General features: G+C 37.4%; 1 long non-coding RNA gene across 1 annotated transcript in view; it reads right to left on the bottom strand.

The window, feature by feature from the left end:
- The window catches only part of LOC135195424 (uncharacterized), a 111,645-nt gene extending 93,728 nt beyond the window's left edge, over nt 1-17,917 (bottom strand). Inside the window, exons 1-2 of the long non-coding RNA XR_010310116.1 lie at nt 17,862-17,917; nt 14,427-14,571 (exon numbers count right to left, since the gene is read on the bottom strand). This is a non-coding gene — a long non-coding RNA (uncharacterized LOC135195424). The remainder of the gene's footprint in view (nt 1-14,426; nt 14,572-17,861) is intronic.
- Nucleotides 17,918-18,175: the final 258 nt, after the last annotated feature.

Genomic DNA, 18,175 nt, shown 5'->3' with positions numbered 1-18,175 from the left:
GGTACTGTGGTATTGGAACTGTTGTAGTATTGTAATTTCAGGACTGAAGTGGTGGTAACATAATGGTTGTAGTGTACTTGTGGTATTGTAATTGCGATACTGTAGTGGCAGTAATATAATTGTGCTACTGTAATGGTGTAATGAAGTGATGGTAATGGCAGTACTGCAGTAAGGACAATACTGAAGTGTTGGTATTATAGTGGTGGTAAGGTTGAGGTGGTACTGTAGTAGTGCTATTGTAGTAGTTGTGGTACCCGTAGTGGAAGTACTGCCATGGTGATACTACAGTGGTGGTGCTGTCATAAAGGTGCTGTAGTGGTGGTGATGTAATGGGGGTACTGTAGTGGTTGCATAGTAATTTTGTATTGCAGTTGTTTTATGTAGTGGTGGTATTGTAGTTGTTGTAATCTAATGTTGGTAATAAAGTGTTTGTACTATAGTGGTACTATAGTAATGGTGGTAATGTAGTGGTGGTATTGTAATTGATGGTACTTTAGTGGTTGAATAGTAATGGTGGTACTGCAGTTGTTTTATCTACGTAGTGGTGTTATTGTAGTGGTACTGTAATGTTGGTACTATAGTGGTGGTATAGTAATGGTGGTAATGTAGCGGTGGTATTGTAATTGGTGGTACTTTAGTGGTGGTACTGTAGTTCAAGTATCGTAGTGGTGGTACTCTAGTGGTGATATAGTATACTGTAGTGTCTTGTAATTGTGGTACAATAGTAGTGGTACTGCAGTGGTGGTACAGTAGTGGAGGTATTGTAATGGTGGTACTGTATTTGTGGTACTGTAATGTTGGTACTTTATTGGTACTATATTGTAGTGGTGGTGTGGCAATGGTGATATGGTAATGATGGTACTGTAGTGGTGGTATTCTAATGGCAGTACTGTAGTGGTGGTACTATAATGTTGGCACTGTAGTGGTAGTACTGTGGCAGTGATATTGAAATGGTGATACCTACTGCTATGGTAGTATTGTAATGGTGATACTGTAGTAGTGGTATTGTAATTTTGTTACTGCAGGGGTGGTATTGTAATGGTGTTACTGAAGTGGTGGTATAGCAATGGTGGCACTAAAGTGGTGGAATAATAATGGTGGTACTGCAGCAGTGGGTATTGCATTGGTGGTACTCTAGTGGCAGTATTGTAATTTTGGTAATGCCAGATATTTAATCCAATGTTGAGTTAAACTGAGGTACACTCGGCAAGGAATGTTAAGATACAGTTTTTTTAAATCTTCGGACATATAGTGTTCAATAATGCCACACCTGGCAACTCTAGAAAGGGGGCGGAGCTTCAAAATCATAGCGTTTGTTGCTTTCTAGATTTCCATTAACTTTACACCATAAAGATTCTGTAGAGATCCGTTAATAATTTATACTTTAATGTAGAAACAGGCTCTATATTATTCGTTAATGTTGATTTGGTAACGTCAGTTCAGGGTAGAATATCGATCATCCTTTTTAAAACCTACTGTGAAACCTTATTTATAAGTAATGTTTGACACTAAACTGACGTAACATTCATGCGTAATTGAAGACGGATCTTAAACAATGAGAGAAAGTGTTTTAAAATTTGGTCAGTACTTGTGGAAATCGTGAGGAACAATACAGTAAAGAATGAAATATTATGATGATAGAGAGAGGGCGCGCTAGCATACGCCTATCGATACAGATACTTAATTCATTAAATTTACTTTGAGAGATTAAGTGACAATATTTTTTTCAAATTTTTCAAAAGTCAAAAGTGGGGAGAGAGAGAGAGAGAGAGAGAGAGAGAGAGCGCGCACAAGCATAGGTCTATCTGTAGAGATACTTAATTCATTATATTTACTTTGAAATATTGAGTGATAATATTTTTTCAAATGTGTTTTAAAAGAGAGAGAGAAAGAGAGAGAGAGAGAGAGAACAAAATCTGCTTACGTGAAAGCTTAGGCCTATTTATAACTATTTAATTTCTTTATATTTTCTTTGGGAGATTGAGTGGTAATATATATATATTTTAAAGTATGTTTTAGAAGTGGAGAGAGAGAGAGAGAGAGAGAGAGAGAGAGAGAGAGAGAGAGAGGAGGAGAAGAGATGAACGAGAGAGAGAGAGATGAGAGAGAGAGAGATTGAAGAGAAATTATAGTATTGGTGACGGACTTGTGACGGGGAAAGGCAGAAGAAAGAGCGGTGAGTCGGTGCACAGATACCTGGGAAACGGGGTGATATGACTGCCAAGATCGTGCTGCACTATGCTAGATAAAATTTGAAGGATCATAATATTCAAGTTAATTCTCTAAGAAATTCATATCCTAATCTTGGTTTCATTCGACAGTTGCCATAACATTCAAAGATTGTAAAAAGACGTGGAAAATTTTAGACACAGTCTGCGGTCATTCTTGCTCTCTTGATATAATCTGTACTTTTGCAAATCGGGTTTCGTCCACAAATCATTCCCGAAAAAAAGCTGTGTTAAGTAAAAATAGTTATTACCACAAATAACTCAATATGTATTGCACAGGCAATTAAAGTTTTATATCGTGCAAATGATGCTGATGTGTTGGGAGATCTTTCAGCCTCGCAGCAAAGAAATGCATTTACGAACTGCTTTGTAATGGGAGCATATATCCAGAAAATCTTTGAGCTGACATGCTACTTTAACCTTGATAAAGATTTATGTTTAAAGACGGTAGCTTTGTAAACAGCAACTAGCATTCGATCCATGTCAACGTCAAAGTAATCAAAGTGTGAAATCCGTTACGTAATCCAGTATCCAGTGACTTGCGCTTTCCCGCTCGAAGTTCTAGGGCTCCTCTACATCATAGAAAACGCTCTTGCGGATGCAACTAGATTTGCTCAACCTACCTTAGCCTTAGCAACATTGGCTGCCATTGACGTCAGCTAACATTAAACGCTTTGGAATACAAACATGAGTTTGTAGAAGGTAAAAATAATTGCATTCGCCACTTACAATGATACAATAATATCCCCGTTCATGAAGGAAAACGAGTATATATTGTCGTCGTGATACATAGTACTACAATCAGAAATTCACATTCTATCTACCAGATCTCTATGAACGAATCCATCTGAGAAATTCTAATTATTTCGGACATATATCGTGTTTTTAAGTATCTGAACGGTTTTGTTTTGCAGTTTTAACTAATATGATATAATTTGCAGTGTATTTTCATATTCTAGATTAGATTTAGTGATATTATGTCTTTTCAGTAAAAACAAATGGGAAATTCGATGAACGAAAGCTAATGAAAACTGTATCTTCAGTTTTCTTGTCGAGTGTACATGTGCGTGTGCGATATATACGTATGTCTATAAATGCGCTTGCTCGAAAAAAAAAAAAAATAAATAAACAAGCATATTAAAGAAAAAACTAAAAGTGAAAAAATGAGGTCCTAGAACAACTACGCTACTCGGTCCTCGGTCCTTAACGCAAAACTGGCTCTTTAACCTCATTAAAAACTGGGTCAGACTCCAATTGAAACCTGATGGATTACTCGAACGCCTTAACGGAGCACAGCAGGATCAATATCAGCCACTTAGAGGCGAGCGCCCCCTTTTCGCAGGAGCTCTTTGTGCAGTTATTGATTTGAACAACGGAACAAATGAGCAACAAGTGAAGGGTGCGATTTTATTGCCTTGCCCGCGAGACCACTGAAGGATCGCCGAGCTTTCACGCTTTAAGGCGGGGAGGGAGGTGGTGCCAGGGGAATGGCATGGGATCAAGTATTCAGGAGAAGGTTTTTCTTTGGGGTGGACGTGTGGAGGAGTGAAATTAACAATAATAATAATGAAAAAGATAAATATTAAGCTCTCAAGAAGACTTGGATAAATGAAGCCATGAAATCAAAATCGGTTAAGTGCTATATCTTAGTTTTACCAGACCACTGAGTTGATTAACAGCTCTCCTAGGGCTGCCCCGAAGGATTAGATATTTTTACGTGCTAGGAACCAATTGGTTACTTAGCAACGGGACCTACAACTAATTGTGGGATCCGAACCACATCGAGAAATGAATTTCTATCACCAGAAACAAATTCCTCAAAATCGGTGAGCTTTCGTTTTGCGTGGAGGCGAAGGATACACAATAATAATAATAATAATAATAATAATAATAATAATAATAATAATAATAATAGTGGTAGCAGTAATGTATCGGAAAACTGATATAAGTTTTAACTGGGAAATAAGTCTTCATATCTCGGCAGTCTGAACTTGCGTTTAAGAGTAGCTATCTACAGCGCTTTCATCTCATTATTAACAATTCAAAACAAATCTCATAAAACAGTGAAGTTATTTAATAACAATGATAACTCACTCCATTGCTGCTGAAGTAATGTTTTAGGTTAAAAGTCCATATGCAGTACTTGAATTAATGTGAAAAAAGAATAAAAAAGGCTGCAATTATTAATGAGTTTCCGTAAGGTTGAGTGTTAATTCCCAGAGAGTGCTCTTTGTCAAGGCAAAAAACATCATCTAAAGGAAGAAAAATATGAATATACCAAAAACCCACAAAATTCATTCCATTCCTTCCTTCTCTCCCTCTCTCTCTCTCTCTCTCTCTCTCTGGACCAAAATGAATCAAATTGCGTAAAGCAAAACAGAAATCTTTAAAAAGGAGAAAGGCTTACTTGCGAACAACCGTCCATTATTCTTAACGAGCAGTTTTCTTGAACTTTTATTCCGCCCCGGCGAAAGTTTAGCTATTATTCCAAAAAGTCATTTACATGGCTTGTTCCTTGTTTTAATGAGAATGAAATCCCCAGCCACAAAAGATCCTGCTTTGGCTCACGCTGTATATCTAATGGAGATTCTGAATTTTCTTCTGGCGTATTTAGCGCCTGCAGAGATTAGCTGACGTCTCCTAAGACTTTCTTCTTATTTTCTCTCTCTCTGGCATTATATACTTTTATCCCCCTTGTTTCGTTTTCGCTCTTTCCGAGACCGCCCGAGGAGGGCTTCGCAGCTTGCTTTTGGAGTTCATTGCTCGGCTGCAGGTGTGAATAGCTGCAAGGTTATGTTATTTTTATGAGGCGAAATGACTTGGACGTTTTAGTGTTTTAACGTTTTAATGGTTAATTTCATCTCTTCTCATTTTAGTCAATAAAACTCGACCACTTCGTACTCTTGAATTGAACTAAATTGAATATAGAATTTAGGCGAAAGGCCAAGCACTAGGGCCAATGAGGCCATTCAGCGCTGAAACGGAATTGAAAGTAAAAGTTTACAAGATATAAACAGGAGGAAAACCTCGCAGTTACACTTTGAATCAATTGTTGGGAGAGGACGGAAAGTAGGATGGAAGAAAGAGAAGAAAGAGAATATGAAAGGAGGTACAGTAAGTAATTAATCTTAGTTATTCTTATTCCAGATGAAAAATAATCTATCCTGTCCGTCACTCACCTCAAGACCTCAGAATATCTTCTAAAGTCCACTTCCGCGATGGGGGAAGGAGGCTGAGAGAGAGAGAGAGAGAGAGAGAGAGAGAGAGAGAGAGAGAGAGAGAGAGAGAGAGTCGTTAAATGTAATGATATTCTTTTGTTCTACTTTTATATGGAGCTTTTCCACGTAACGCCCTGTTCAAAAAAAAAAAAAATCCTGGAGCTTACAACAGGAACAATAAATTTTTTCTCATGTAAAAATAAGTACAGCCGCTGTTCAAGCTTACATAATCCTTGTGGCTACGTGACTGGGTTACAAAGCGTTTAATTCTCAATGTGAATGTCACTTTTGTAACTATCGTACTTTTAGTACCTTTTTGTAATGCCACCAGTAACTATGCTAAGGCTGGCGATGAAAAAGGAAAAACGGAAGTTAACAGATAACGAAATAACCCTCAACCAAAATGAGACATGCAATTAAGAACAACAATAGAATACGATAAATCTCTAAGATCAGGCAACCTCTCATTTTGATGAAAAAATGAAGAAACTGGGAGATATCAAATTCCCTTTATTTAAAAAGGTAATGTCATCATTGAGCCTGAAAGCAAATCACAGTAGACTGAACCATGGAGAACTATAATGTTGACAGAAACTCTGAAGAAATGGTTGAAGTTTTCACGACTGTATTCTAGGTATAAATCATGATTTAGTCTGATCTATCTCCGAATTGCAGTCACAACTTTGAGATTAGACTTATAAATATAGCACCACTGAGGAACCCTTCTCATCAGTGACGACAGATCTGGAGCCTTGGGAAACACGAAGGTGATACACGAAGTCCACATTGGAGAGATGAATTGGCTAAGCTATTTATCAATAATAGTATACCTGCCTCTTCAAAAGCGACGGAAAATGTCAGCTGATTTTGCAAGTGCATCGTTCTTTTGTTTTAATGAAGTTGTCTTGCACTGCATTTTTCTTGGTTAAAGCTCCTGTGGCGTTTAAACATTTAGTTCATTATAGGTAAATTCTTACTTCAGGCCTCATTAAGACCCGTTACTTTTTTTTGTATGGTGTTTTTACGTTGCATGGAACCAGTGGTTATTCAGCAACGGGACCAACGGTTTTAAGTGACTTCCGAACCACGTGGAGAGTGAACTTCTAACTCCAGAAATACACATCTCTCACACCTCAATGGAATGCCCGAGAACTGAACTCGCGTTACTACTTAAACTAGTTTACTATGAATGAAACGCCTTGCTCTGTAAAGAAGACAACTGATAGAGGAGTTGTCTTTTTTTATACAATGCAAGGTGTTACGCTCATCTATAAACTCACGGGAGACACAATATAATTAATTTATCCATTAATAAAAGTTAGCAGCTTCAACAATAAAAATATTTCACGGTACGTGTGACCAACGTTTGGGGAATTTGCAGTTTTGACTTCACAAATGTTTTTCTCATTTCGTTTTCACCTAAAGCGACCTCAAATTCATTGATGTGGTTAGTTTTAGAACGAATCTGTTTCCGTCGTTATATCAACAGTTTCGTCGCGAATCCGGGATGTGGTTTGGTTCAGAAGTTGTTGGAATGGATGATTTGGTGGCCCAAAATCAACGCCATCTGCCCAGTGCAATGGACTTTTCAATCCTACTCCCAGCCCTGCATCCGCTATCAATCAAACATCCCACACCCACATACACCTACCCAACTACCACACACACACACACACACACATATGTATATATGCCTATAAATATGCGAGTGAGAGTGTGCGTGTGTGTGTGTGTAGGAATAGGGGGATCAGTGAAATTAAACTAAAATATAGAAATGCAAATTAAGAACTTATCAACCTAACCTAAACAATGGCATCGCTTCCTACCTGACCGGCAACAATAATTAGAAGATAAGCGTAGTAGTAGTAGTGGTAGTATATATATATATATATATATATATATATATATATATATATATATATATATATCATATATATATTTATAATCCTGTTTTGATGGAAAAGACGAGTTCGTATTTAGGAGACCGTTATTTTCCATCACTGCTTACAAAACGACTTCAGTTATAATTCACTTCCAATCACAATATTTCGCAGTCACCAGGTTGTAAGATTGGTCCTCCACAAATTTCAAAGTGCACAAAACCAAATATTTCGGATATAAAACTACTATACTTACCAAATCTTATCCAGAACTATAAAAAAATACATATAAAATTACAACAGCAAAATCATATCCCCGATGCAGCTAAAAGTTCATCTTCAGCGATCAATTCCTACGAGGTCTTCCCTAATAAAGAAAAAAATTCTTTCTCCAAAGATGTGTTATTTATGAATTCAGTTAAGAATATATCTTCACTAATAAATTCACCATGAGGTCCTCCCTAATAAAGATAAATTCTTTCCAGAGATGTGTTGTCCAAGAATTTAGTTAAGAATTCATCTTCACTGATAAATTCACCATGGGGTCTTCCCTAATAAAGAATAAAATTCTTTCTCCAAAGATGTGTTATTTATGAATTTAGTTAAGAATTCATCTTCACTAATAAATTCACCATGAGTTCTTCCCTAGTAAAGAATAAAATTCTTTCTCCAAAGTTAAGAATTCATCTTCACTAATAAATTCACCATAAGGTCCTCCCTAACAAAGGAAAAATTTTTTCCAGAAAGATGTGTTGTTCATAAATGAATTTCTCTTAACTGCAGACGCAGGTACTTACATACATTGGCAGTGCCACAGAATTTCCTAGCACATGGGGAAGAGCCATTAAGACGGGACCACTACTCACAAAACACCATGGATTTCTAAACCCTGACTTCAAACTCCTGAACAAAGCTTGGGATAAACTAGAGATGGCTTTGAGTTTTATATTATGTTTATATAAATATACCTGTTACTCATAAGTTCCCCTAGATTAAACCTTCCCAAATTGTGTGTTGCTTTTCCTAGCATAAAAAAAATAAGGACACTGCCGTATTTTTATGGTTTTGAGTTTTTTTATGTATATATAAATATACCTGTTACTTATAAGTTCCTCTAGATGAAACTTTTCCATTTTGAGTTTTTTATATGTATATGTAAATATACTTTTCCATTTTGAGTATTTTTTATATGTACAGTATATATAAATATACCTATTACTTGAGTTCCTCTAGATTAAACCTTCCCAAATTGTGTGTTCTACGTTCTTGCTTTTCCTAGCATAAAAAAATAGACACCAACGTATTTTTATTGTTAGATTACGGGATTTGTTATTTACAATTTCCATAATCGAACTAAATAAAAAAATACAGTAGTGTCATTATCTTTGTAAATACACACGGTTTTTCCTAACCTTTCGACAATTTATTATAATAGACATGTAAACTCAACGTATTTTAATATCGGCGTCGATGACCTAAGTTGTTGGGAAGCCATGACATTTTTTTGCACCAACTAATCAACCAATCAATCGTATTTTAATATCGTTGACCCACACTTTTGAAGTAGTAGCTTCGATAAGTATGAGTCACTTAATCCTCATATATGAATATAAACTATACAAACAAACACACTCATGAATACATAATACATATATACATATATATATATATATATATATATATATATATATATATACCCCCCCCACACATATGTACACACATATATATTATGATATATATATATATATATATATAATATAAATATTTAATATATATTACACACATATGTACACACAATCATAAGTATTGCCAATTTATCTTGATAAACTGGTATACAAAATAACATCACTACGAAGCAATTGCACATGCAAGTCGTGCTGCAATGAACAAATATGCCAGTACAGAGATATCGTAGATTATCGTAATTATTCTATAATAATTATACTATTTCGTAATAATTGCAACTTAAATAAAAGTAAGAGTTTTCCAAAGATATGTCCAATGTATCTGAAAGATGGCGAACATGTGACAAAAGACATTGGAAAACCAATAATTCTCATTTGTATATCTTTTATATGACCGACAAAAGAGAACCGAGGGACTGAAATGGCCATTCATTAATCCCGCAATAATTAAGAGAGAGAGAGAGAGAGAGAGAGAGAGAGAGAGAGAGAGAGAGAGAGAGAGAGAGAGAGAGTTCCACCCCACTTAGGATTACAGCGTCGAGGCCTTCCTAATTTCAACTATAATAGGATGGCTCATGTTTTTAAGGAGCACTGAGAGACGATGTTTAATATTTTGACCCCCTCCCTCTCTCTCTCTCTGGGTATGACCGGCAACATTCGGCTGACCACAGCTCAGGTCAATCGGTAACGTATTTATCAACCTTGTCTAGCTCAGTCCTCCTTCATCCAGATTCCAGAGTCAAAATCAGAACCTCCCACTGAAGAGACTGACAGAGGAAATGAAACAGCTGTTGGTAAAGATGCAATTAATTCATAAAGAGAGAGAGAGAGAGAGAGAGAGAGAGAGAGAGAGAGAGAGAGAGAGAGAGAGCACAGCAGCAGCTCGAGGCATGAAAAATAAACCTGAGAGAATGAATCGCATTCAGGAGATAATGATCCCTCGAGGGGAACCAAACAATGTCGGAAGCATTCAGTGGATGAGACCTCCTTTATCCGCGCAGGGGGGAAATAAAATCAGCCATTAAGGCGCTCCTGAAATGCGGGATCCGAGTTGCAAAAAGGTCTGAAATCATTAAGGAATGCTTTCAGACAAATAGATATCGGGGAAAACCCGTGGCTAATGGGTAGCCATTGCAGACAACAAAGGTGAGTAATAATAGGTATGATGGGGAAACGCATCTATGCGCTCATGTATTTTTTGTGTATATAAATGCATGGTAGTTGTAGTTGGTCGTAAATCTCAGACTATTTAATAGTAATGGTTCGAGTACAGAAGAGTACGGGCCAAGGAAAGAAATGCGGTGGCGGAAATGCTAAGATCTTCTTGCGTTCGAACATCAGCATAATTCAAGGTACTTTCTGACAATTATATTTACCTGTGTGCTTGTCCCTTGGCTCTTATATGTGAAATTTTCTCATGTACAGACACACACACATGTATGTATATATATATATATATATATATATATATATATATATATATATATATATAATATATATATATATGAACCAGTGCTAATATTAAGCAATACATCAGCACACTTACAAGTTTACAGTAGCAATCCATGTATACAAACACATGTATAAAAATGTATAGTAAATGCGTGTTCAAATCTTGCTTAAAATCAATAAATTAAGAACAAATCTTACATCATATGACCTTTATGAGCAAAATGTACGTCAAAGACGTCACTAAATAAAAAAAATAAGAAAAAAAAACTCGAGCATCAGTTTCTCTAATACTCGAGCATGCCAGAGTACAATTTCCCTACCAAATGAGAGAGAGAGAGAGAGAGAGAGAGAGAGACAGAACAGAGACAGAGAGAGAGAGACCGTCCCTTTATTAGTCTAATAACGAAAGTCTTTCTGAAGAGATATTAGTTTAATTTATTTTCCCATTTATCCTCGCAATACATGAAAAACAGAAGCCTCGTTCGCAGCAGCCATCGTCATACACTGCACCTATGATGGCGAGAGGCAATTGTGTTCATAGTCACCATTTTATGGGAGCTGTGATGAACCTATAAATAATAAATGAAGAGCACCTTTCAGCCAGCAGCAATTTTTTTTCTGTCCCATTTATATGCCACAGGAACAAAACCGGACGCAGTAATGTTATTCAGTGCATGGTTATTTGTTTTTCATTGTATTGGGAAAACTTTTCCCTTTTTTGGAGGGAGGCGGGAGAAGTGGGTGGGTGGGGAGTTGGGTGAGTGGGTAGGTGAGTAGATGGGAGGGTTGGCACGGGGACGGGTGAGGGATGGGTGAGGTTGGGGGACCGGGGATTAATGATCTGTTGGTGATTATCATTTTGTTTTTGAGTGCACGTTGATGAAACCTGCTTTAGGTCTCAGAAGCCTAGCGTAAGCGAAAACGGGTCACATTGAGGTCCAAAAAACGTCAGATTCATAAAAAATAAAAAAAATAAAAAAAATAAAAAAAGTGGAGGGTGGGGGGAGATGACAAAGAACGTCAGATTCAACAAAAAAAAGGGGGGGGGGTGGGTGTTAGATAATACTTTGCTTTATCCCGCACATATGCTGCTCACGAATTCTCACTTATCCCGTACTCAAACTAATATAGTTTCACCCTATCTACGGTACTGAAAAGGTAATTCAAACTAGCTACTTTTCCAACGGTTTTCTCTCACAAAAATCGGTCTAGGGTCACTGGTACATTTAACGAGAGGACGATATTATCAACTAAAAAAATCCCCTTCGGTTAACATATATGAAAATATATCAATACCGAAGTAGAGCGAATTGGATATTAAAGGATATTTGTAGCTTAATGCATGTATATACATCACGGTGATGTGATCAAAATTCACTGAACCTGTAACTACCAAATCAAAGATCAGCGTCACAGTGTGACAGACTTTCTAGCCTCTTTTTCTTGTTTACATAGTATCTATCCTTGATGAAGGACCATCTCATAGGCTTCAGTATTCAAAAATAATGAAGCAGACGCACCGAAGTGTTTGTCTCCACGTCAGAATCACTCAACGCGTCCTGCGTCAGAACTCATAGCGTCAACAAAGCGTGCCACCGACGCTATGGCTTATTAACCCTCCTTTGAAGGACACACACACACACACAGACTATTTCCTTTTGAGGCGTTGGGTGTTACTTTATTCTCGTCGTCGTTGAGGATTGTTGAATAAGTTTACTAATGAGTTTCCACGCATTAACATCCTTTTCAAATTTCATTATATGTTCGGGGAATTTATTACAATCATGATCTTTGTCAGGAATGAAGTTAACTCGCTATGTTCGGAAACGAGCAAACATGACCGAGTTACCTGTGTTGATCCGTTAACTCGCTATGTTCGGAAACGAGCAAACATGACCGAGTTACTTGTGTTGATCCGTTAACTAGCTATGTTCGGAAACGAGCAAACATGACCGAGTTACCTATGTTGGTCCGTGTTAGGCAATGCAACGATCCTTAAGTGAAAGGGGTTTTGTTGAAATGTATAAATTTGTCATTCGTGAAATTATTTCATAATGATACAAACGGTAGAGGGATTGACATTTCAGTTAAAACTATACGGAGATTTTTATAAAACGTCATGCAAGAAGCACAACGAAACATGAATTTCGTATTTATCAGTTAATAACGCATTAAATGGAGGAATTAAACTGACAACGAGCAGATGCCATATAACAACCACATCGAAACATGAATTTTATGAAATATTTAATTTCATGACGCATTAAACGGAAAAATTATAACAGAAACGAACAGATAATATTTAAGATCTACAGCGACACAAATTTTTACATGTATCAGTTGTTAATAACGCATTAAATGCAGTAATTAAACTGACAAACGAACAGATGATACAGGAACTAAACCGAAACGTGAATTCTACGGAATGCATCACTTAATAACACATTAAACTGAGTAATTAAACTGACAGACGAACAGAAAATACAAGAACCAATGCGAAATATGAATGTTATGAAACTCATAATTTCGTAAAGGATTAAACGGAGTAAGTAAACTGACGAAAGAGACAAATACAAAAATCGAAGCCAGATATATGAAATGTGTCAGCTCTAAACGCATTGAAAGAAAAGATTATACAATGTGATTCAGACAATGCAAAATACCCCGGACGTGAAAACTGCCGCAGACCTACGCAGAAACGCAGAGACGCCGCTCGTTACGAAGAGACGAGTTTGGTTGCCAGGCAACGAATGCAGAGAACCTCTGTCTAATTAGGGAAGATATGATATTGGGGTCAAGGAGAGGATCATTCAGCTCTCATCCAGTCAGTATCAGGCCCCGAGCACCTGTCAGTTGTATATGACTGGAGAGAGAGAGAGAGAGTAAAAATTGGCCCGATAATGATAGTTCAATAATAACGTAGTTATCAATTATCTGTTCATATGACATATGATTTCGTGAAGAATGAATTCAATTGGAACGAGTAATAATTTAGGAGGATATATGATAACATACTCTGTTTTATGGGGTTTATAATACCATACACACAAACACACGCATATATGTATACATATATGTATAATCAACACAATGTATATTACATGAAGCCGGTCCTCTTAACAGCAGCATCGCCAGGAAAAAAAAAACTATACAACGGCCACTACACATTGTCAAGTTTCTATCGTTATTCCATTCTGAACTTCTTCCATTTCTGACCCGTTTACTATAAAATCTATCTTTGAGAAGAGACAGCAGCAAAGATGAAATGCCATGCACTTGTAGCACCCCTCTATTCACTACAAATTCACTAACTAGACCCCACATCACATATTACTTCGTTCATGTTTAATCTAAATTACCTCTAGATATTTAACGAGAACGCCATAGAGATAAAAGTAATTGGTCTGGACGCTGTCGTATGCCTCCTTGTATCAACAAAACCCATACACATAGTTTCTGCAAGATATTTCTACGTTCAGAGTTCATCTGCTAAGTAAAGGACGTTTGAACGTCGAAAGATCTTGCGGAAACTCCGTTGTTTATTTTTCCCTCGTGGCTTATACCTTTATTTATGTATGCATGTATATAAATAAGGTAATTGGTCTGGACGCTGACGAATGCCTACTGGTATTAACAAAATCCATACACATTGTATATCATGCAGTGTAAAAGGTAAGAGATTATATATAATAAATCGGGAATATGTTGCTGAATGTTGTTCTTGTTCTGATGACGTTAAGGCAGAACTGAGAAGTACCATGTATTATGTGGCGTGACTTAGTCGTCACTGTGCAATTCAAACACAGTAGTACACAAAAAATGTGACATTACTGACGACAACAGGCCTGGTTAGGCCAATATCCTTTGGATATTGGCTGATATCCTCTGGATATTGGCTGAGGGGAGACACGTATCGCTCGAGAGACGGACTATACCATACAGTCCTTAAAAAGGACTTCTTACCTTTTCACTCTGCATTTCGGTATCACTGCATAGTTCGATGTTAGAAACTTGACTATTCCTCCTCTCTTATTCTCCTCTGGATGACAGAAGACTAGAATCACTGATGGACCATAATCTGGTGAGAGGGTTTTGTCATTCGTTTCACCTAGAAAAGAGAAAATTAAAATGGCTGAATACAAGGAATAAATTGAAAAAATCTATTGCACTATCGAGACTGCGTATTCAAAGATTTCACACAGTCTGTTATAACAATTCCGATATTACAGCCCACGTAATTAAAAAAAAAAAAAAAAAAAAAAAAAAGTAACTGTTTTGCACTGATAAATTTGAAATTGTAATTTCATATTCGGGCATTTTTCAGGGATTTGCATGATTCCATGCCGTTCAAATATCGGGAATATGTTCACCTGCGCATCAGACACAAGCAAAAAAGTTTTGTTACGGTATTGTTAACAATGAACTATACGCTTTTTATTTTTACTCTAGCTACGACGCACTAGAAGTAGTCTGTAGCTGGTTGATGGTAGGATGAATATAACTTGTCCGAATGGCATCGCTACATTTCACATAATTACTCTTCATCCGAATGAAATATCTAATACATTTTTACCTTAAAGTATTTTATGTCTGTTAATAGCAGTTCCATTATATATATATCTATATATAATATATATATATATATATATTTATATATATATATAATATATATATATATATATGTATATATATAGCTGAGGGACTGAAAAAATTTGTTCTTTGGTCCAAATTTACATAGCACAGTTGCTGAAGTCAACGTCTTGACATAGGCTTCGGATGCAAACTAGTTTTATGCAGAACCCTTCAGTGGCGTTGTTGGTATGGTCGTTGCCTGTCACCTCGGTGGCCGCAGGTTCGATTCTTGGGCATCCCATTGAGGGGTCTGAGATGTGTATTTCTGGTGGTAGAAGTTCACTCTCGACGTGATTCGGAAGTCACGTAAAGCCGTTGGTTGAATAACCACTGGTTCCATGCAACGTTAAAACACCAAACAAACCATACATTTTAACGCAAAATTGGAACAAATTACACTAAATATTGGAACATTTTCTAAAGACTAATTCTACAAAAAAAAAAATAATAATAATTCAGATCAATTAGTTAAAACTATGAAGGGAAGCAAGCCGAACAGCCACAAGCCATAGGTATGGCTCCACCGAGCCAAAGATATGGCTCCACCGAGCCAAAGGTATGGCTCCACCGTGCCAAAGATATGGCTCCACCAAGCCAAAGATATGGCTCCACCAAGCCAAAGATATGGCTTCATCAAGCCAAAGATATGGCTCCACCAAGCCAAAGGTATGGTTCCACCAAGCCAAAGGTATGGCTCCACCAAGCCAAAGACATGGCTCAACCAAGCCATAGGTATGGCTCCACCAAGCCAATGATATGGCTCCACCGAGCCAAAGGTATGGCTCCAACAAGCCAAAGGTATGGCTCTCGACCGTTTACTTGACAATTATCATTTCAAAAAGACTCGCATGAAAGCTCTGATGATGAAATAGAATGAATATAAGCTATTTGTTTAGCAGTCAAAATAAATCTATACAAAATATCATATCAAATAAAATTAGACGTAATTTTAGTGTTCTGTACTTTCAGCACTTTTTCTGTGCGCTCTCAGATCTTAAAAACCTACTGAGGCTAGAAGGCTGCAAATTGATATGTTGATCATCCACCCTTTAATCATCACACATACCAAACTGAAACCCTCTAGCCTCGGTAGTGTTTATTTCATGGTTAAAGTTAGCCACAATCGTGCTTCTGGCAACGATATGGGATAAGCCACCAATGGGTCGTGCCAGATAGAGTTGGATAATTGCAATCAGCTCCGCTGGCAAAGAAAATATTTAGGAAATGGAAGGAGGAAATCAGAATAATTGAAGGACATCGTGAAGGCAAGAAGAGGTTTCTGAGGAGCATAAATGTTCAAGGACGTCACCAGATGCCCTAGGTAATACCACACATCATTTATGTATTTTATCGGATCTCGTCAATCACAATTTTATATCACAATTGCCATTATTTTATATGATTTGTGTTGCTAATGTATATTTATCGGGATGCCTGAACGACATAATTCATAATTTTTTTTCTATTTTCTTTTTTTGTAGATAAATGTCGCCACATCCATCATTCTTTATTTCCCGTTCATATTTACTTATGCTACCATCTGCTCAGATTTTTCACCCTTAAGGCCATTATCAGTTACTGCCCTTCTGGCTTTGGCCGCCCTCCCCCTCCTCTCCCCATTAAACCCCAAAGATAATTAGGTTTGGCTATAATATATACCTGTCACTGCCATTGTTGTCTGTGATACTGTACATGGGGTTTTCCCCACCCCCAACCCCCACTTCACCCCAGCTGGTATTTTGGTGTGACCCTTTTACAGTCGACCATATGTTAATGTTAGCCGTCACATCATACTAAACACAAATAATCCGTATATGGTTAAGATTTCTGAATATCTCGGTAACTACGCCATTGCAATGGAAATCTACAACGAAGAAAAGTTGTTATCAATAATACGTGAGCATTTATAAGCAATTATAAATTTACTGGGGCAAGCTCTGAAAAATGAAGTTATGGGTAGGCGTGACTGGCAACTTTGACTAGCAACGTTGTTATACTCGACCAGGAGGCTCCGTGTCAGTAGCAGAGCCTTTATTTATTAAATACTAGCCAGTAGGCCTAAACCTAGGGTGATCAGACGTCCCCGGTCCCCGTTTTCAGTGACCTGTTCCCGGTTTTCACTGTGACTGAAAGATCCGAATTACACAGTTCCACACCGGACTACTCGCACTGTAGTGTATATAACTAAGGAAACAGTGAAATGATAAACAGCTTTGCCCGGCATAATTTGCGAATTACCTTCCAAAGACAAAACAAATTCCCGCCAAACTATTGTCAGATCGTCGTACTCGTCCCTGACTCCCCTCTTGCCTTCCCGCCAGCACCACTCTCTGCCATCCAGCGGTATTTCGCCGTAGATAGTGTATTTTAATACTGTTCAATCATTGGTAAGTAGTCATTAAATTACAGCCTAACTTAGGTCTAGTCAATTGAATTTTTATTCAATTCCTTTACAGTTTAGGATAAATAGAGTGAGAGAAACTTTAGTTTTTCAATAGCAAATACACGTCATGTTTTGGAGGATTTTACCCCTCTGAACCGAAAATGTTCCCGGATTTTGTCTCAGAAATCTGTTCTCCTTACCTAAACCTACATATCTTAACTCCGTTACACATAAGTAGTAGCATTTCCTACCAATACGCCTAACCTACTTGTTTAGTTTTCCAAAACATCCTACTACAATACCATCTTCTCAGTAATGAAATATTATTCAAACTAAGTACTGTGCTGTAAACCACTTAGAAGGCAACAGAAATTCTCACTTACCATCACCAAAGTAAACTCAGCTGGATGGCGATCAAACTGCCATGTCCATTTCCCACGACAACCCACCAGCCGGATTTGTACGTTCGAGAAATTTCCGACAACCCTGTTACCCGCTTACCGTCTCACCCACTCCCGTAACAGTAAAGGGGCCCAATTGACGTGTCGAACCCTACAGAGGATCGCTTAGTTTTGTTCAACTGATCAAGCATGGCCATTTCTTTGGCGCAAGTAAAATGGGAAAAATGGTGGTAATTAGCAACTCTGCTCAAGAGAAGAGGACGCTTGCAAATTTCCTACCCCGCATTGAAAGTAAT

This window comes from Macrobrachium nipponense, chromosome 16, assembly GCF_015104395.2.
Source record: "Macrobrachium nipponense isolate FS-2020 chromosome 16, ASM1510439v2, whole genome shotgun sequence".
Classification (NCBI taxonomy): Eukaryota; Metazoa; Arthropoda; class Malacostraca; order Decapoda; family Palaemonidae; genus Macrobrachium; species Macrobrachium nipponense.
The sequence above is the reverse complement of the archived record's forward strand: the minus strand, read 5'-3'. Positions and strand labels throughout refer to the sequence as shown.